The sequence below is a fragment of the Chelonoidis abingdonii genome, chromosome 1 (genome assembly GCF_003597395.2).
Source record: "Chelonoidis abingdonii isolate Lonesome George chromosome 1, CheloAbing_2.0, whole genome shotgun sequence".
Taxonomy (NCBI): Eukaryota; Metazoa; Chordata; order Testudines; family Testudinidae; genus Chelonoidis; species Chelonoidis abingdonii.
Window position 1 is genome coordinate 20887324 of NC_133769.1, and position 21039 is coordinate 20908362.

Here is a 21039-nt window from a genome sequence, read left to right on the forward strand (position 1 = left end):
TGGTGGCAGCGAGATCAGGTCCAAGCTGATGATAAGCTTGGGGGAGTTTCATGCTAAGCACCCAGATTTTGGACGCTAAGGTCCAGATTTGGGACGGAGGCTTATTACAAACCCCCGCCCCCATTCTCCACACTTAGGGTACTCCTCAAGATATAGCGGCATGTAAGTACATCCTCTGCACACACAGCTAGCATGGATATAAATAACACTATAGACGATGAGACATGGCTTAGTAGAGTAGAATGCCCTACATGCCTGAACCCCCAAGGTATACATACACCACACAGCTCCCTGCATGCCCAAGCAATGTTTCCCACATCTAGACTTCTATTTTTAGCTGTGTCCCATTGCCTCCTGCTGCTGGAGCCTTTCTCTGCCACAGTGAAAATTCCCCGCAGAGAATTATCCAGCAGTGGGTAGAAGGCTGTGGCCAGGGTAAAGGCAGAGAGAAAAGGCTCTGATAGGGAGGAAGCAGCTGGGAAAGGCTCTGGCAATGAGAGGCAGAGAGGAAATGGTTCAGCAGGAGGAGCTGCTGGAGCCTATCCCAGCTGTCTTTCTCCTAACAGAGCCTTTCCCCACTGCCTTCCCACTGTGAGAGCCTTTCCCCACTGCCTCCCTGCTGTTGGAGCCTTTCACTGCAGTGTGCAGCTGCTCTCTACAGTGACAGTCTGTCTTTCTCTGTGGCATGTAACTGTGCGTGTAGTGCCTGTATGCCACACCTGCTGTAAGTGTAGACATAGCCTATAACCCCTGAAGCACCTCTTAAGGTGTGTAGAGGGGAAGTAAGCTAGCTTGCCCAGTCAGTGTAACATACATGCTGAGGGGAGTGGAAGGAGGTGTGCCACCCCAATTTACTCCCTTAGATTTAGTTAGACTTGCCTCTGATTTTGGCCCTTAGTGTTCCACTTGTTTAGTGATATAACAAAAAAGTGCAAAATACATAATCACACTTCAGCTGGCACATTTCCCAGAGTCTCAGATTGCTATCATTTTCTTAACAGTAACAACTGGTCACCATGTTTAGCAGTTTTACCTTAAACAAAGTATAAAATAAAATAATGTAAATTATTCATTCTCAAGCTGCTCCAATATGAAAACAAATTGTCGTATCAGGTTGGGAAGAAGTCATTTTGCTAAAAGTGTTCACAGAAAAGGAAGGTAAAGTAGTGACCCATTCCAATAATTAAACAAAGGTAAATCTATCTTGGATTTTCTAACTTATCGAACCTATTCACTCCATATTGTGAGTACCATTACAATAACATTTACTGTTGCGGGCACCTGTGCTAACCTCAGTATCTTCCTGTACTTACACTTAAATAAGTAATACTAGAGTAATGCACTCACTGCAAAATGTCAAATGTTGGCTTTTCAGTAGTGCCCGCTGTACAGTAACTTGATGCAGTAATTGGTGGACTTACATATTTGAACGCTAACCTCACTCTAGCCGTACATTTTATCATGCTGTCTGTGGGGATAGCATTCTATTTGCAAATTCTAAGCAAAACATCTCTTTCTATAGAAGGGCATCACTATCACAACCAAAAAATGCTGCAAACAACACAACAGATGGTCATTTTTTAGCTGATAGAGCTATGAACGTGTATGATAAGTGCACTGAAGTCACATTTAATCCTCATTGATATATATGACTGCAGATTATTTGAAACAAAAATAACACCCCCAACCCCTCACAGTTCAAAAATGTGTGAGCAATTATCTTGCAAAGTAAGTAATTATTTTGATTTAAACTGTGACATAAACCCAACTGATTTGTGTGCTCATAGCTCCCTTGATGCCTTATGTTACTACAGAAATAAACAGAAACCTGGAATGGATTTATGCAGTTGTTTAAAAAAGCTGAACTGATGTGTGGATCTGCTTGAGACAGAACTGGATGTCTTGAGTACCTGTATTTTAAGAGTCACAAGCTGTGCTTGAGAACATCATGTTTCTATGTAATTGGTCAGTAATAATATAACTGGCTTGACCCAACAAAAATGTATATTTAGTTGGTTGTTGCACTAGAGCTGGCTTTTCTTGCTAAGTAAATATCTATAATGATTAACTTGGTGATAGTTCTACAGATTCTGAGAGGATGTGTCTATAATTTTCATTTTGGTCTAGAATAAGGACTGCAGGATTTTCCTCATTTTCATGTTGCTAAGAACTACCGAGTTGCTGGGAATTACTTTATTTGTTTAAAAAAAGAAAAATAAACTTGTTTTAAAGACATAGTAAGTATTTAATCTTAGAAAACACATAAGAGAGCAAAAATTACTAAGGCTCCTTTGGTGGGATTTTTGGTCACCTACCATGTGATAATATTCATTTTTAATAAGTTATAGTGAATTTTTTTCTTCTTTCCATTAAAATGGAACCTTCGGGGAATCACAACCATCCTGCTCTTATCATATTGCTAATTAGGATAAAGGTCCTGGCTAGTTGGGAAGAAAGTCCTCAGGAAGGGGTCATTGTATGGAAAAGAGTCAGAAACACTGAATTTCCTCATTTGTTGGAATTTATAGTGTTCATCTATAGAATCATAGAATAATGGAAATATAGGGCTAGAAGAAATCTTGAGAAGTCATCAAGTCCAGCACCGTGCTGAGGCAGGACCAAGTTAACCTAGACCATCCCTGACAGGTGTTTGTCCAACCTGTTCTTAAAAACCTCCAATAATGGGAATTGCATAACCTCCCTTGGAAGCCTAGTCCATAGCTTAACGACCCTGACAGTTAGATAGTTTTTTTCTGATATCTAACCTAAATCTATCTTGCTGCAGATTAAGTCCAGTACTTCTTGTCTTACCTTCAGTGGACATGGAGCAGTTGATCACATTCCTCTTTATAATAGCCCTTAACATATTTGAAGACTGTTACATCATAGGGAAAAATTATTTCCCCTGTTGAAGGAAGTACAATGGAACTACAGTGAAATTATATGCTGTGTTATATAGGAGGCTTCTGGCTTTAAAATCTGTAGGTGAAATCTTTGCACCATTAAAGCCAATGGATAAATCTTGGCCCATTGAAGCCAATGGCAAAACAGGATTTCACCCAATGAATCTACAATGGATCCTGTTTTTACTTCCTGTTTATAACTACAGTATGTTGTCTTAGTCCCAGTACATCCCCAGTCAGGAGCTAGAATATGTAGAGAAACAGCCATGGGGACCACATTTATTTTTTTTCTTTCTCCCTTTCTTTCAATAATTCTTCTAGAAGTCCTTTACATTTTAGCCATAGAGGGTGAAATCATTAAATTTAATGACTAAATATGGAATATGTTTTCATCTTCTAATTCTTGAGTATAAGAAATGGGAGTGATCAGAGAGCCTGATTCTGCTCTCCCTTGCACTTCGGTAAATAGGAGTAAGTTAATTAAAGTAAATGGATTACATTGGTGTAAAATTGGTGTGAGAACAGAACTGGGCCCTGAGGTAAACATATTGCCTGGCTCTTAAATAGGTGTCTGGGGAGGGCACAAGGAATTTTGTTTCTCCCCCATATGATGCTGACATATTTCTTCTGTGTTTAGAGATCCATGGAGGGGGGGCATAGCATTTAACTCAGTCTTAACACATGTGCCATAATGCCTGTAACACTTATGGCCAGTTAAATTGAATCAATAGCTCTAGAGAAGAAATGTTGTGCTGCCCCAGCAAGAGTGTTTTGCATGCCTATTGGGGAATGTGTTGTAATAGTTTTGTCTACTAGAAAAGCAAGTAAGGACAGGGAAGTTTCAGGGCAGTATATATTTTAGACCTTGTGGATAGTGCTGCATGCCCTTCTGATATGCACAGAAAGTGCTATTTTTAAAACAAATCAATGACATAGCAACTGAACAGTTGTATCCCATCTGGTATACCAGTGGCTCAATCTAACTGCTTTGCAGGAGAGCACCAAAACCAACCTGCAATGTTCTATAACTGGAGGACATTTCTTCCTGACTGATTAACACTGTAATTTTTTGCCTTGATGCCTGAGGAGGATTAATAGCCCTACTGAGAGGTATCATAGCTAGTGTAACTGCAGATACTGTTCTTTATTAATATGATTATCTAATCTTGTCTTGAATCTATTAGCTATTCAACTGACTCTCTACCACTGAATTTTATTGTAATTATAATTTTTTAACTTTCATTTAGTACCCTCTTGATAGTAACAAAGAGGGACACAACTGGTCTGTATTCTGATGGTCATTCTAGTCTAGTGTGGTCCTGTCTATTTAAGTTCTTACACCATGCTCATCATCATAGTATCTTCATGCCTTCTGGTTTATTTACCTCTATCCTATTTCCTCCTACTATTCTCCTCTCCAAACTAAATCCTCTTTCTCCCCCTTAGAACTACTGCATGTGTTGTATTTTGGGTATGTGTCCATTTCCTGAACCATACAGTAAACATTTAACATCTACCCAGTTACTATATAGAAAAGTACTGAACTTCAGACGTTAATAGTATTTGTTCACGTGTAGTCTGGCTGTTATACGTAGGTCAAAGTGCCAAAACCAGTTAACACCAGCTGGACAGAGAGGCATGTTTAAAGGATGGCTGAAATTAGGGCTTCGCACATCCTCTCAGTTGCTTTCCAAGTAGAAAACTTTACACGGTGAGAGGGAACATTAAGGATTTGTCATATTTTCAGTGATGGGAGACAGAAAGCTACAAGGAAACATGGAGTGAAGAATATTAGTGTTCATAGTCCACAGTTTGAAACATGTTGCAGCCAATAACAACCTCGTATTTGATTAGCAGATGGTTACTAGCAGCAAAATTAGTTCTGTTTAAGGTGCTCAGCTCAGTTCATGAAGTGATTAGCAGGTTAAAACTGAAAAACTGGTCTCGTAAAATAAGCCTCTGGTCTCACAAAATAATCTGGGACACACTGATGAAAGTGTCAGCATTAAATACCAAGAAGAAAGGTCTGGTTGACATTATTCTCTAAACTCTCAATTTGTTTGCAAATGAGTGGAGATAAACATGAAAACGTAGCTAATATAACCATCATCACTTACATTTAAACCTTTATCACTGATTCAAAAGTTCCGAACAGCCAGACTTTTCTCATCAAATTTAAGGGCTAGTGCTTATTCCTCTGCTGACTTTTCTGTATCCCATGGTTAGGTTGTTTGCTTTTGTGCACAATACTCATTCATAAGAAGGCAGCCAAGCCTGTTCTAACCTTTTACAGTCTAAATACTGTTCAATAAAACATTAGGATTTTCTTGAACCTTTTTACCAAGAATAATGGAGCAAATCATTTGAAATGGGAAATAATCACCATTGACTCCACTTCATTAATACTGCGCCAAATTCAGCTCATTAGTTTGAACATCACCCAAAGAATGAGAGTGGTGTTATTCATGCACAGTTTTCTCCTCAGCCCGTACAACTGATAAATGGTATGCAAATATTATATTTATTATAGTATTATTGGATGGGTTAAATGTCACCCTTCATTTAAGAGTAGAAATGGTTGAGCTCGTATATGAAAAAACAGCAGTTTCCAAACCAAAATAAAAGTACATGGCACCACCCAAAAGTACATGTCACTACCCAAGGCCACTCAGGAATTAAAAAGATGGGGGCGAAGAGGCGTAGCTGGATATTGTTTTGGGCAAAGGTGTTGTAGGGGGGAACAGGAGGGAAGAGCAGAGAGGCACATACAGAAATACCAGAGAAATTGAGAGAAAAGGCAATAAGGAAGCAGCAGCAACAGCCTGAAGAAGCACTGAGTGCGTGGTCCTGAACAAGCTGAAGGAGAGGGCTTTGGGGGTAGATGATGGCTAAAAGAGGTTTGAGGCTCGGAGCAAGGAAATTGTCTCCTGTGGTTTGGTTCCTGCTGTGCTCAGGGAAGCAGAGCTTTACACCTTCTTTGTAAATAGACAAGATTGCATCAAAGGTGCCTGACTTCAATATCAGTGTCTCCTTTTAACTAGAAAAACCTACAAACTCCTAAATTTCTGGCTAGTCACTGGGGCCAAAAGGGGTAAAAATATACATACCAGCTCAGTAAAGGTAAAGCAACAATCTATGTACTGATCCCTAGTGGTGGTTTTATAAAGAGATTTCTGTGTGCTAGAGCTGAGGGCCTTTTTGCTAATTCCAAGCAGGGCATTTATAAGATGTGACACAACTAGAATATTTGGCATTCAGTCATATCTTTCTTGTACCAAGAAACAGGGGGCTTGTTATGCTCCATATTAGAGTGTCTCCAGAGAGGCAGCTTGTTTAGTAAATGGCCCTGTGTGCTTCTGGGGAACGCTACCCTGTGAGACACATTAACAGCACTTCCAACGTTTTATTCATTGCAGCAGTGCGTTCCAATGCACTGATTCTGGTAGGTTGCCACCTTATTTCCTACTGCTTTGTACCATTAGCGTCACACTTACAGAGTTTACCTGCTGCAAGCCCAGTCTTCCAGAGCAGAGTTCATCCCTGCCTCTAGTCAGACAGCTGAGAGCAGGGATGATAATTGTAATTGAATTTTTGTTGATTTTGTTATTTAAATTACTGTATAATGTTTTTTTTCTTTTTTTAAAAATAAACCTGTTTAAAATGAAATCTACATTTAGCACAAAATACGTTAAGGCCTAAACTTATTATAATCTCTTAAAACATTGAAATACAAAATCATGTATTCATGACTGAGCCTTTATCAAAAACTTTGTGTTAAAGGCTACTTTTCTATATATGCATTACTTTCTCAACTGTCTCCCTCTCTGTTTCTAAACATAAACATGTGTATGAGCAGAAGTCTTGGACTGTTGTTAGCTCTTTTGTTTTTCTGGGAGTAGGGGTGGGGCAGGGAGTTACATAACATGAGAGAAAGAGCAGTGTGCGCAACCGGAAAGAAGCAACACTGGGATCAAAGCTGGACACTGTGAGAAGACGGGACAACATTCTTCAGAGTACAGCTTCTAATGTTGATTTCAACACCTAGCAATGGGAGGAAAAAACCCTGCAAGTCATAAAAAAAAAAAGACTATTTGGGAATTTTTTCAAGAATTTCCTGTACCGTTGGGTAAAAAAGGAATACATCCCGCATGTAAACATTGCAAAAGAGATGCAAGAATAAAACATTGTCAGAATGAAACATCATGAAAAATTCTCTTTGAAGGCAGTGGGTTTGAAAACAGTGATATGGACATGTGTCAACAATCTGGATCAATGGGTTCATAAACTTATTTTTTGCACCATTCTTGTGAACTGCCTACAATGTTTTGCTATGCTAGTAAGTGATAATTTAGATTATTGTCAAAAATGTGTGCTTTTGGTGGGTTACTTACTTTTGAATTTCAAAATGTTTGAGATCAAAATGTAATTGAATGTTTGTTTGTTTTCGGTGCATTTATCAATTATATTTTACTGTTCCTGCTGGACATCCAAAATTATGGGGTTTTTTGCTCAATATAACCAAAAATCTTAGGTGAAATTTTCCTGTCTACAAGTCAAGTTTTATTATGAATTTATGAATTTTTAACATTTAATACATTTTTTCATGTTGTTTGGCATGTTACTAGACGTAAACACTTAAAGAGATTTAGATAATCCTTACGATTTATTTATTATTTCCCCTATAAAACTGGATTTAGATTAAATTGTAGTATTTAACCAGTGGTACAAACAGCTGCAGTGGGAGGAATCTTTCATTAACATTATCAATTTTTAAAGTATTGCATTAATACTCAGTGAGTGTGAGTGACTTTTTCATCATTTTGTTTCACATTCCAATGTAAACAGATAAGGGAAATGAACATCCATCCTCTGCAATGTCTACAACTTCAGAGTCATCTTGACACCTTGGATGCAAGAACCAGGCAGCCCTTTTCTATCATTTTAATATCAGAAGGTTATGGAAAGCCCAATTCAAAATCCTTTAGCACATTGATGCCCCATCCAGCCATGGTTCACCAGAGCTGTCACAGGCTATCAGGGATCAGCAGCCTTTGGCCCGCAGCCCACCAGGGTAAGCACCCTGGTGGGCCGGGCCAGTTTGTTTATTTGTAGCATCCGGAGATTTGGCCGATCGCGGCTCCCACTGACCGTGGTTTGCCGTTCCAGGCCAATGGGGGCTGCAGGAAGTGGTGCGGGCTGAGGGATGTGTGGATGTGGCAGGTAAACAAAGCGGTCTGGCCCGCCAGGGTGCTTGCTTGAATTTGGAGAGCCATGTGCCAAAGGTTTCTGATCTCTGGGCTACATCCTACTAGGCTGCAGAATCTTTATACGAACTTTATACAACACTGGGCTGCGTGCTGAAAATAGTAACCTGTCTTCCTATCCTGTAGCCCTGTGGGTGCACAGTCTGCAATTGTGTTGATAAGAGTCCTGATTGAACAACACAGTTTCCCAGCAGGAGTTTTTAAAACAAAGACCCACAAGCCTGTTGCAGTTTCATATGCATATATCCATAGAAATAGTTCCAGATCCTGCTGGCCCAGTCAGCAGAAAGTTGGCAATACCTGTGCACTTGTAAGCTAAGAATCTAAAGTGAGTAGAGACTCCATACTGATTTCCTCCACTTCTTACACAGCATGATTCCAACCCATACATTCCTTACCTAGTAGCTGCAGAAGCTACATCTTAATATGTACTTTCAAATGCTAATTGAGGCAACAGCTGAATTAACGTTGGCGTATTGTTTTGGCCATAGGCTTGTACATTCAGGATAGGCAGCCACCTGGATCGTCCCTGGCGAGGTTTCTCAATTCATAGCAAATACTCTGGATGCATGTACATGCCTACACTTTTACCCATCTTGTCCAATGGCTTTGTTCCCACTTACAAGTTGGTCAGATCATCTCACACATTGGTGCCAAGTGAATGTGGATTTAGGTGGACAGCTCCAAAAGCCAAATGCAATCTCTTCTGCAGGAAGTCTCTGCTCTGAAACAGCAGGGCCACATTGGTGCCACATGTTTCTCACTTGATGACATCTGTTAATGCAAATATGCCAGCAAAAATACATGTGCATGCTAAAAATGGAGTCAGCGATTGCTCGTGCATGCTGACAAGACAAGCAGCACTGTCCTGTCTCTACACTGAAATTGCATAAGAACATATTATTTTAACATTATTTTTGTTACTGTTTTAAACCAGTATTATTGCAGAGAATGGCACCAGGGAACAACATCAGTGCGAAATCAATCACTCACAGCCCAGTTCAAAAGCTGTGTCCTTACTTCCAGTGAATTTTGCTATTTCTTGATAAGTGAAGAACAGAATATGACACAGTTTCATAGATTATGGGGTAACAGCTGAGTGAAATCATTCCTGAGTGGACTGATGTAAATCACCAAATGGAAAGGCTTGAATTTAAATCGGTTTTAATCAACTTTTTCATTTGTACTTCAGTTATTGTCTACAGAAAGGCACATTCTTATGGGTTGATATAACCATTAAAATGTTGATTTACAACTAAATACATCCTTTACATTAGATTTGGTACATGTTTTTTACTATATAGGAGGATAACTATAACATTCTTATTAATTATACATTTCAGTATAATTAATAATAATAAGACAATGATGAATGATTGCCTATTTACTAGATAATTAACTTTTTGCTCATGATTTGTGTGCAGCTGCATAAGGATGGAAACTGGAATTTAATTAAACACACAAAACAGCATATAAAATATATTTTTATTAAAAACAACATTAATGTTTTGGATACATAAAATTCTCTTAGCAAAACATGGTTCATATTTCAACTAAACTATTTATTAAAGGAGCAGAGGGATTAACTATTGTCAGTGAATTGAACTGACTATTTCAGGTCAGCCTTGGAAAATTTTCAAATCTGCCTAAGTGAAAGTGACTGGAACTTAAATTCCTACTTGTCTACGTCTCTTGAAAATTAGACAGCGTTCTCCTTAGTTAGTTAGGCTCTCTTTCAAACTTTTAAATCTAGTAGATCTCATTGCCGTCCTCCTTGTTTTTTATTCATAGACAAAAAGAGACAAAATTTTCATGCTTTTTCAACTCCCAATTCATTTCCAAACTTTGAGTGAATTAGTCCAAGAGAAGAAAATATTCTTTCTGTGCCTGCAGAAGAGGCTACTGCTGTCAAAAGCTGATTTAGCATAAGAACATAAGAATGGCTATACTGGGTGAGACCAAAGGTCCATCCAGCCCAGTATACTGTCTACCAACAGTTACCAATGCCAGGTGTCCCAGAGGGAGTGAATCTAACAGGTAATGATCAAGTGATCTCTCTCCTGCCATCCATCTCCACACTCTGACAAACGGGCTAAGGACACCATTCCTTACCCATTCTGTCTAATTGCCATTAATGGACTTAACAAGCACTTCAACAAACACTGGTTTCATGTGCTTAGCTAGTGACTTCCACCAGTTCAGTGGTATGACTTTCTTTAAAACATCCTGCCTGAATGGTTTGCCTGTAGCCCATATCATAACAGCATCTTCTTCAGCAGTTAGGCATCTACCCAGGTACTTTGGATTGAGAATATTGGCAAGAAAATGAGATGGAGTAAGTGTTTGATCCAAATGTTTCTTTATTGCCTGCAATTTAACTTTGTTGTTAGGAATTTCTTTCTTCAACTTCTCATCCAAGTTCTTTGGAAGTTCTTTCCAAATTTCAGAAGCATCAGCAATACAGCAGCAATCTTTCAGAGTTTTGTCCAAAGCTGTGGAAATAGGTTTTAATGTATTCAGCATATCTTGTACACTTCTCTTTAGTCCCATGTTGACTACTTTGGCTGTGATAGTTCCTTATGTTTTGTCATGTTTTTCTTCAAAAGATTTCATCAGAATAGGCCAATTCTTTATACATAGCTCAAAAGAGTCAGTGATTGAATTTCATCGTAGATGTTGGTGAAGAGTTAGTTTGGATCCTACTGCTGTCTTTGCTGAAGTTGGAACAAAGTGGTTGTTTTGGAAGTATTTTGCAATTTCAGCAACATTTTCCTTTATTTCTCGGGTTGTACTAAGTCTTTGGCGAAAAGATTCATCAAATGAGCACTGCACCCATACGTTATAAATTACAATTTCCATATCTGCTTCTAGATTTCTTTTCATCTTTGCTACATTTCAGCACTATCTGTGACCAAGCTACGCATTGACACTTGAATTTTTGTTCCATTTGTTATAGCTTACCCTGCTACTTTTTAAAAGTATTCTGCGGTATGGTTCTGTGTTTCTGCGACAACCAACCCCATCTTCAGTTGTCGCAGAAATAGATATTATTGGATCACTGTGTGTACATTGCTTCACCCATCAAGACTCAGATTAATGGATTTCCCATCAATGCTTATTGCACACCATTCAATTTCTTTCTCATAAACTGTATCCAGCAACCTTACAGCAACTTCTGCTCTGCCAGGTGGACCATGTAAATGCAATATTTGTTGTGAAGGAGACGGCAGAGAGAATTTGTTGCATAAATGAACCAAGCAATCTTTTCATCTATGGAATCTTGCAGGAATCTGCTGTCCTGACTACAAACTCATCTGTGATTTTACTGGATGATGAAGAAAAGCCATATATACATATATATAATATAAGGTAATTTACTGTCTGACATATGTTTAGTTGCAGCACTGCTGGTAGCCATTGCAGATGATGGATGTTCATAACCCAACATGTTTAAACTGGACTATGAAACAAAATGGCAAAAAAAAGTCATTTTCATTCATTAGGTATTACTCAGTGCACTGCTCTTAAAACTGACATTGTTAATGAAAGATTCCTCCTACTGCAACTGTTTGTACCACTGGTTAAATGATGTAATTTACTCTAAATGCAGTTTTATTGGGGAAATAATAAATAAATTGTATTGAGTATCTAAATCTATTTTTATGTCTAGCAACATACCAAATAACATGAAAAATAGCTTTAGATCTTAAAACTTATAAATGTCTATTAAAACTTGACTGGACAGAAAATTTTCTCCTAAGATATGAGGTTATATTGAGCAAAACCGATCATTTTGGATGTCCAGCTAGAACAGTAATTGATAAAACATTTCCACACCAAACTAACATACCAATTATATTGTGATATCAAACATTTTGAAATTCATAAAGTAAGTAACCCATTCAAAACACAAAGTTATAATCACAATAAAGTTTATTTACTACCATAAGCTATACTTGGTAGCACACAAGAATGGTGCAAAAATAAGTTTACAGACCAGTTGATCCCGATTGTTCAGCTATGTCCACATCAACTTGAAAGCCATTGCCTTCTGAGGAGCATTTTTCATAATGCTTCATTCTGACAACCAGCCTTGCACCTCTGGTTTTCTCAGCTCTTTGTTGCACTGTTTTACATTTGGCACGTGTTCCTTTTTTATCTATAGCTACAGAAATGTCTTGAAAATATTCCAAAATAGAGTCTTTTTTTATGATCTGCAGCCATGGCAGTTTTAATTTTCTCCCATTCCTAGGTGTTGAAATCGACATTAGAGGCGGTACTCTGAAGAATGTTGTCCCCTCTTCCCACAGTGTCCTGCTTTGTTACCAGTGTTGCTCCTTTCTGGTTGTACAGTCTGTTCCTTCTCCCTCATTATGTAACTCCCTGCCCCACTCCTTCCCACAGGAAAACAAAAGAGCTAACAACAGTCCAAGACTTCTGCCTTTCTAACCCATGCCTGTTGCACTGCAGTATTTTATTTCTTTAGAAAGAGAGGGAGGCAGTTGAAAAATTAATGGATTTCTGCTTCTCTCTCTGTCTATGTGCACTTGCATGGAGACAGAGCAAGACCATTTAATTGACATGTCCAGAACCATCCAGAAGCAAGGGCTGGTAGTTACTGAGCAGATTAGTGGTTTTCCATGAGCTGTAGAGTAAATTTCCAAAGTAGGTGGAATCATAAATATTCATAGTTTGAGAACTGAGCTAATCAGAGCTCAGGCACGGAAAATTTATAAAATAGGAACATGAGACCACCCAGGTGGGCTCAGTGGGCGTCCCTGATGAGCTCCATGATGGTGTCTCCTGGAGTCAGAGCCTAGTTCCAGCGAGGGTTGCCAACTCTGCATTCGAAGAAGTGGTTATTCACCCACAAAAGCTCATGCTCCAATAGGTCTGTTAGGCTATAAGGTGCCACAGGACTCTTTGCTGCTTTTACAGGTCCAGACTAACACGGCTACCCGTCTGATACTCAACTCTCCAGGATTGTCCTAAAGATCTATATTCAATTAAATATTATGTCGTGTGATGAAACCTCCAGGAATACATCCGACCAGAACTGGCAACCTTAGTTCCAACCTGTGTTGACTTTGCCAGTCTCTAGTACCCAGGAGATCAAGCCCTTAATACAGTACACGACCTGTTATGCTATATTTCTAAAGCTTGATCAAAAAAGTTAAATGTTTCCCTCAGGATTCTTTCTTTGTGTAGAAAAGCAGCCTTTTACTCAAAGTTTTTGATAGAAACTCAGTCATGAATTCAGCATATTTATTTTTTTGTTTCAGTGTTTCAAGAGATTGTAAGTAGTTTAGGCCTTAACATATTTTGTATTAAATTCAGATTTCATTTTAAACAGGTTTATTTATTGAAAAGAGAAACTTCTTATAATTTAAATAACAAAATAAAAAACCCTATTTAAATTTTTAAAACATCAATTTTTTTTCATTCCTGAATCATTCCAGTATCTACATGGTATAAGTGAGGATCAAAGCACAAAAGATCGGTAATGTCACTCCTCATCGCCATCAGCAGTTGGCTAGAACTATTAGAACTTGATGTACCGAAATAATTTAGCACTCTGCATGTAGCTTTTGGCAAAATACAGTGTGAATATGTGTATCCAAATATACTCTGTGTTTTAAAAAACACTTATTTTGAAAAGCAGCTAGTTTTGTGCAATGTTCATGCAGTGACTGCTACAATGCAACTTCCATGTACATGCATATTTGTATGTATATGTGCAATATTCATGTATGCAGTCCTATAACAGGGAATGCATTGCAGGAATGCTGTCATTCATCATTAGGGAACCTTCTCCCATATGGTGACAGGATTTCAGGCAGGACACTGGCTCTAATAGACATTACCAATATCTGTAATTCAAACTCCACTGGTGCAAAAATATCTGTTGCTACTCAATCACTTTGACTCCATTACATTTGAGCTACAGATGCCTTTGGGGCTTTATAGTTAAATCTATGAAGGAATCTTCTGTTGATTACAAATCTTGACATATGTGCCAACAGTTGCTTATAAATTTATCACAGAATAATGCTGTTTACATAATTTCATCTGTTGGTGCATTTCGTGTTTTATTTAAAAAACCTAAATCAGTCTTCTTTCTTTAAAATGATTAATTTTAAAAAGATTCATTTATTTTAGAATATATATGTATGTGGGAGTGTTTATTTCTGTGATATTTCTAGCAGATTTTTTCTACTGTTCATATTTCTCATCTTAAGCTAGTAGAAATGAAAGAGGAATTGCATCTAATGGTTAGAGCAGAGAGTGGGTTGTGACCTGCTGTGTTTTTAGATCTGCCACTTCTTTTTTGTTTCACCATTTGTAAGCCCCTTCTAGTCGCCACGTTTCTGTTTACCCTTCTGTAAAATGAGTAGATTAATACCTATCTAATATTTGGAGTGTTGTGTGGTTCACTTCATGTTTTAAAAAGCCGTGGTGTTGCTGGATGAAATAAGCTAGAAATGCCAAGTATCATTTCAAATATTAGGCTCATGGTGTTATGCCCAGTCTTGACACTCAGAAATGTATTAAGATTATTATTTACTGCAGAAGAATTTTCCCTCAGACAGAAGGATACACATAGAGGGAGCTGAATTATTATGTATGATCAGACAAATTTTCCATCCACACTGCAGCATTTTGCCTGCTAATCTTTCCAGATGCCACCAATGGGTTACTCTGTCTAACCAGTTGGGTGACAGTTTCAATCAGTGTAATGCAGTCATGCCTTTGCACATTGACTGTCACTGCAGACACGTGAGATTAATGTGTGTCCTTTCGTAACCATCATCTAGAACTAGAAATTCCTAGTATACTTATCTCTTGCTCTCACGTCTCTCTCTTTCGCTTTCTGTGTGTGTGAGTAAGGGAATGTCTTAGGACTTTATCTTTAATGGAAATGTTACTGAATTAAATTAGCTGCTTAAATAAACATCAAATAAGTTCGCTTAGTGGAAGTGAGTTAATTTTTTCTGAATACTGGCTGAACAGAAAAGTGAGATTGTCTTGGTAATATTTATAATAACTATTCCATAGGAACAAATCATTTCTGTCTACAGAGGTGACTAAACATTTTAGAGGGTCTGATACCTCCCGACACTGAGATATGTGAAAGCCACAGCTGGTGAGATCTTCTCTTCTTGTCAAACACCTTTAAACATGGGGGGGTCCTAACTTTTCAGCGAGGCTCATGCATCAAAATACTGTCTTGGAAGTTGGATTGTGAACTCTTTGGGGGGGCGGGACAATCTTTTTTCCCCTATGTTTGTACAGCACCTAACGGAATGGAGTTCTGGTCTATGACTGAAACCCCAAAGTGCTACTACAATACAGAGAAATAATAATCATAATACATCTTCATAACACACTGACATGATTTCAATGCATAGTTTCCCTCTCCAGGTTGCAGTGAGCACTGCTGTTTAGAACTTGTGTGTGGAAATTGTATTACTCATTCGAGTATCTCTCCTTTGAACCTTAAAAATTAAGCCTGGATAAATATATGCTAGGTCCATGCAGCCCCTCTCCTTTGCCCAGTTAGCATTCAGTGTATATTCTCAGTTGGTTTATGATGTCGTTTTTAAACAACTCAAGTGATAGTGCACCCATAAAATGACTCAGGGCTTGTCTACATGAGGACAGTCTAGAAAGTGAAGATGAATCAACTCAAAGTATAAGAGTAATGTGCAGAAACTAAAGAAAATCAAGCTCCCGTGTGGATATTCTCATTAAGGAATAAAGTGTCCTTGATGCACTGTAGCTTAATCCTCCTCCAATGTAAACTAATCCAAGTAAGATTAAACTACGGTGAACTAAGGCCATGTTAGTCCTGAATGAATGTTTCCTCAGGGGGATTTAACTTGTTTAATTTATGGATATTGACTTCACAACTGTATTTGATTTGTCTTAACTTTCCTCAGTGTCCCTGTGTAGACAAGCCCTTAGTGAGCATCCATTTAGAAATGGCAGTGGTTCCGATTTTTACCTATCATAAAAAAAAGTTAGCAATGTCCAGGGTAGATCATGGGAGATTGAGTAGTAAAATGTTCTCCATTAAATTAAAAGTTGTCTTCTCTGACCTTAGCTCAGTAGGAAGAAAAATGTAAATTACTCTTTCAGCCTTCGTTAAAATCACAGACGTAATTTGACTTCTGTGTTTGATGGGGCAGCTCTAGTCAGGCCAATGGAGCTGCATTGGGGGGGGAGGGGCAAATTCTGCATCTGCCCAAGGCTTACAGTCTATTGGAGGCAATGCCCTCTCCCCCCTGCCCACACACAAACTATGCCCGTGATTAAAAACATAATGCAGGTGACTGAAATAGACACTGAAACAGTTTGTCAGTTACATCCCATAAGGCTAAGAAAAGGCAAGGACTTTGCACTTGTCTGAAAGATTACAAGGGAGGTGATAAGCATTAATATATCCAGCGAACTCATTTGATTATTTGGAGCATGAAGCTAAGTGTTCTGTTCCCATTAATTACTTGTAAATTGTGTTTTGCAACCTTTTTTTTGCAGAAAGCCATGGTTTTCAAACTGGGGTATGCGTACCCCTAAGGGTACTCTAGATCTCATCAGGGGTACACGTGAAAAATCCTCTAATGGCAGACAACGCATCATGTTATCCCTTACAGACTTTTTTTTTCTGTTTTCATAGGTATATTATGATTATTTGAAAAGGGGTTTGCAGCTTAAAAAATACGAAAACCACTGGCATAGAGCAATCCATCAGAGAGATGCTATGCAGTTTGGACACCAACAACCATATTTTCAAAGGTGCCTCAGTCCAGTCTCAGTTGGTTCCTGTGCAGTCTTGCTTATATAGGTTACCTGTGTGTACAGTTTTTGTGTTATAAAAATACACATGTGCATGACTAATTTAGGCCTAGTTGTAAATGGGGTTTGCATATTCACATTGTCGTTTGCACATGCACAAGAGACGACGAAAAAAAATTATGGGTCCGATTGTTTTTGTGTGCATTATTTAATATAGGAAAAAATAAAAACTTGCCACATTTGAAATTTTGATATAAATAGAAGGGAGCTGGCTAATATAGAAAAGTAGATTCTATTTTGCCTAGTTTGTTAACATATTTCTGAGCTAAGTTCTGGAGGTTTACATTTGGTTGTGGTTGCGGATCATGTAGTAAGTAGATAGAATGCAATTTGATATTGAGATATTTGATTATACGTGTAGTGCCAACTGTTAGACAAATCCTGATTTGATTCTCACCCTAAATTGGAGGTAATTTTGATACTGGAAGATTTTCATCAAGTTGTTCTGAACATAATCACACTTCTGTGAGCCTACATTCGTTTGACAAACCTTCATGATCTAATTGACTGAGCATAAAACTGGGGGCAAAAACCTATTGTTCTGACTCTGGCTATGCCACTGATTGGTGTGTGGGCTTGCGCAAAACATTTAGGCTAAAATCTTCAAATATGTCTTGGGGCATTAGGCACCCACATCTCATTGAAACTCATGGGATTTTTGCATTTAGGCTGCTTTGAAAAGCCCAGTCTTAAAACCTGGGCCTCAATTTCCTCCACTTGTTAAATGATGATACCCACATCTTTCAAAAGCCAGTCAAATCTTTGGGTGAAAGGTGCTATATAACTTCCAGCTGGTATTATCAATTCAAAGTTTTATATGAAAAAAGGTCCACAGTTATGCCCTCACTTCTGTGAAATCTATTATTTCGTTACATTTCAGCTGCTGTTGCCTGTGTGATTATTGGGGCTGCTCAGCGTTAGAGTTAGGGTGACCAGATGTCCTGATTTTATAGGGACAGTCCCGATATTTGGGGCTTTTTCTTAGAGAGGCTCCTATTAACCCCCACCCCCGTCCCGATTTTTCACACTTGCTGTCTGGTCACCCTAGCTAGAGTATACCTAAGGTGCCAATACTGTGCCAGATGTACCATGAATCAGAGGCAAGTACTGAAGTGCTTCAGCAGCTTGGCTTTGTAGGTACTAGCCCTAGTGGGCCCCATTAGCCACTCAGACACAGGGCTAAGTGAAAAGAGAATTTTACTAGGGCTGGCAGGAGAGGAAAAGGTTGCAAACACCCTAGGGGCAGAGGCTTAAACAGTTACAGTTCAAAGTGAGCAATAGCATTTCCTGTTTGGTCCCCTGGGGCAGTCAGATTGAGAGTTGGGGTCCTCAGGCCTAGTGCCTGGGTAGCTCTCTTCAGTTCAGTCTCTATTCAAGCAAATAGGAGCAGGTTTCCAGGCCATGCTCAGTTAGTGTGTCTCCTTGGGGCTCCCCTGCACTGATTCCCTGCCCAGCTTCTGCAGCTCTACCATCCAGACCTGTGTTCAGCTGAAACATCCAGCAGTAACAGCCCGTTCCACACATGGTTTTACAAACAGTTCCTGGGATTGTTCCTCTCTGCATACAGCTTTACTGCAGCTCCTGGCTAGCTGTGGCCAGCCACTGATTCCTTAAAGGAGCCAAGCACTTCCTGGTTCAGAATCCTTTACCTTCCCTGGCCAGTGGGGAGGGCTGATGGGAAACATAGTCTTTGCTTAGCAGACCCATCACACTTGCATTGGGATTGGAGTTCAGTGGAAAGACAATTGTCCACAGTAGGTGGATGGTGGTGGGTCCCATTAGGAGTCCAATGCAGAGATTTTACTCCTCTTATCAAAAGAGGCAAATCAGAGAAGTCACTGGGCATATGATCCAGGGAAAAGATATTTTGCTGTCATCACCAAGAGAGGCATTTCCTAGCCCTGACCCCCGGTGATGGAGCGCCTGTGATTTTAGCTCCAAGGTGGTAATATGGGCTGTGGGCTAAGTGTATAGGTCTCTTTTGAAAATGGAACATAGGAACTTTAAAAAAAATACCCTTAATCTTTATAAAATAATTTGAGATCATAATATCTGTTCAATAGGAATCCATGATTTACGATATTGCACAATATCCAGATATTCAGGTCTTAATTCTTTTTCAGTTTAGGACTTTTTCAAATCTGATAGACTGTGTTTGTCACTGTAAAGTGTTTAGCCACTTGGTTTATTAATTTTTTTAGTAGGGATAATTGATCTGGGATTTCCAGTTTGTGTAGACATCACTAATGGTACTCCTTATGTATTGCATTTTTCATTCAGAGAATATGGTATATAAATTTTGTTATACTTCTTCTATATAATAGAGTCTAATTTTAGTAGGAAGTGTGAATTTTAAGGATGGATTAAAGCCACAGAATCAAAATCCAGATGTGCAACACTTAAGAGTTGAGGTGTGCTTATATCCAAGGATTTGCTTCATACTGTTACAAAGATAAGGCCCAGTTACCAAAAATTCTGTTCTAGTTCAGTGCAGTTAATCTAGATTCCAACATCAACATTCCAGGTCCAACAAGAAATGTAGAGAGTTTTGAAAAACTACAATATGTTAAAAGTGGCAAATTCAAAATCAATAAAAGGAAATGCTTTTTCACACAACATACGATTAGACTATGGAACTCATTGCCACAGGATGTTGATGAGGCCAAAGTTGTAGCAAGAATAAAAAAAAATGGACATTTAGATGGATAAATAGAATATTCAGAGTTGTTTTAGTTAACAATAAAAATATTGGAAGAGATACTAAACTTCATGCTTAGGGGTTAAACCAATCTCTAACTAGTAGGGATTAGGAGGTTTATTGCACCTTCCTCTGAAGCCCATGGTGCTGGCTACTGTTGGAGACAAGATATTGGACTATGGTATGGTAATCCCTGTTTCTAAATGCTATACAAGCATTTGAAAACTCTGGAATAATGCCAACTTCTGCCCTGGCCTGTGCATGCAGAATTCCCATTCAATAGTAATTGTATTTAAAAAACTGTTTAGAATTGTGGAGAGTATTAAGGATTCTGAGATGCTGGGGCTCACTTTAAAGTTTGGGAAAAGTTCAAGGAGGGGCAGGAGATTTTTCTTGTAGTGAAATTGGTTTATATATTGATTACCTGAGTGCTTATTCTGTTAACATCTGTTGCTAAGATACAAAATAAAAAGGACAGCTCTATAGCACTGTGAAAAATGACTGTAAAAAAGGCTTTGTGAGTTCCATATTTGTTTCTCAATAACTTCCTTGTCCTTTGTATGAATGTGTATCAGTTCACATGTAAAAGATTGTTTTTTCTGTCAGATCAGCCTGGTGTGATAGATATGGAGCTGCTCTGTAATAACTTACGGATACTCTGTGTTGCCCTGGTTATTGGGATATTTACTGTATGAATGAATGTCTGGAGAAGCTAGGCCTGGTTAGGTTCCATCACAGGATAGTAGCGCTTTAGGTAAGATAGACTTGAGTGTAGAGTATTGTTTAAAAATCCTTTTTTTCTTCAATGCTTTGTTTCTACTGCTAAAATAAACAGTATTTTAAATAGATTATCTGATCACTACATTCACCACTGATCACAGACTCTGGAAGGGAAGAACCACCGGGATGCAAACTCAGTTGGACCTGCAGGGTAACAACTGTGGATACACATGGTGTTGTAGCTAAAGGACCCCTATACAAGAGTGGGAGAATTGTGGAATTCCATCCAAGAATAAGCAAAGGCATGAGGCCTGACACATGAGCGGGTACACTCTGAGAGACTACAAAGGGAGCAGAGGTGAACCAACACATTACTGTTTTCAGAAGTTCTTACGTGTATTTCTATTTGATGCTCGTTCAATGGCTTTTTGCCAAGAGATTGAAAAAAGCAATGCATGAATACAGCTCCAGTATACAATAGGCCTTGATTCAGTCCGATGCTGAGAACATCTGGAGGGCGGCCTTTTCGTCAGTTGTTTTCAGAGGAAGTGGATAGTAGTCAGGGCACCTCTGAAGAAGCTCAGCGCACCTCTGGATC

General features: G+C 38.7%; 1 protein-coding gene and 1 long non-coding RNA gene across 2 annotated transcripts in view; one reads left to right on the forward strand and one right to left on the reverse strand.

Moving 5' to 3' along the window:
• Window positions 1-21039, forward strand: part of PCLO (piccolo presynaptic cytomatrix protein) — a 612599-nt gene that overhangs the window by 205911 nt on the left and 385649 nt on the right. The window lies entirely within an intron of this gene.
• LOC142046616 (uncharacterized) overlaps window positions 1-21039 on the reverse strand; it is a 63461-nt gene that overhangs the window by 10326 nt on the left and 32096 nt on the right. The gene's annotated exons all lie outside the window — the stretch shown is intronic.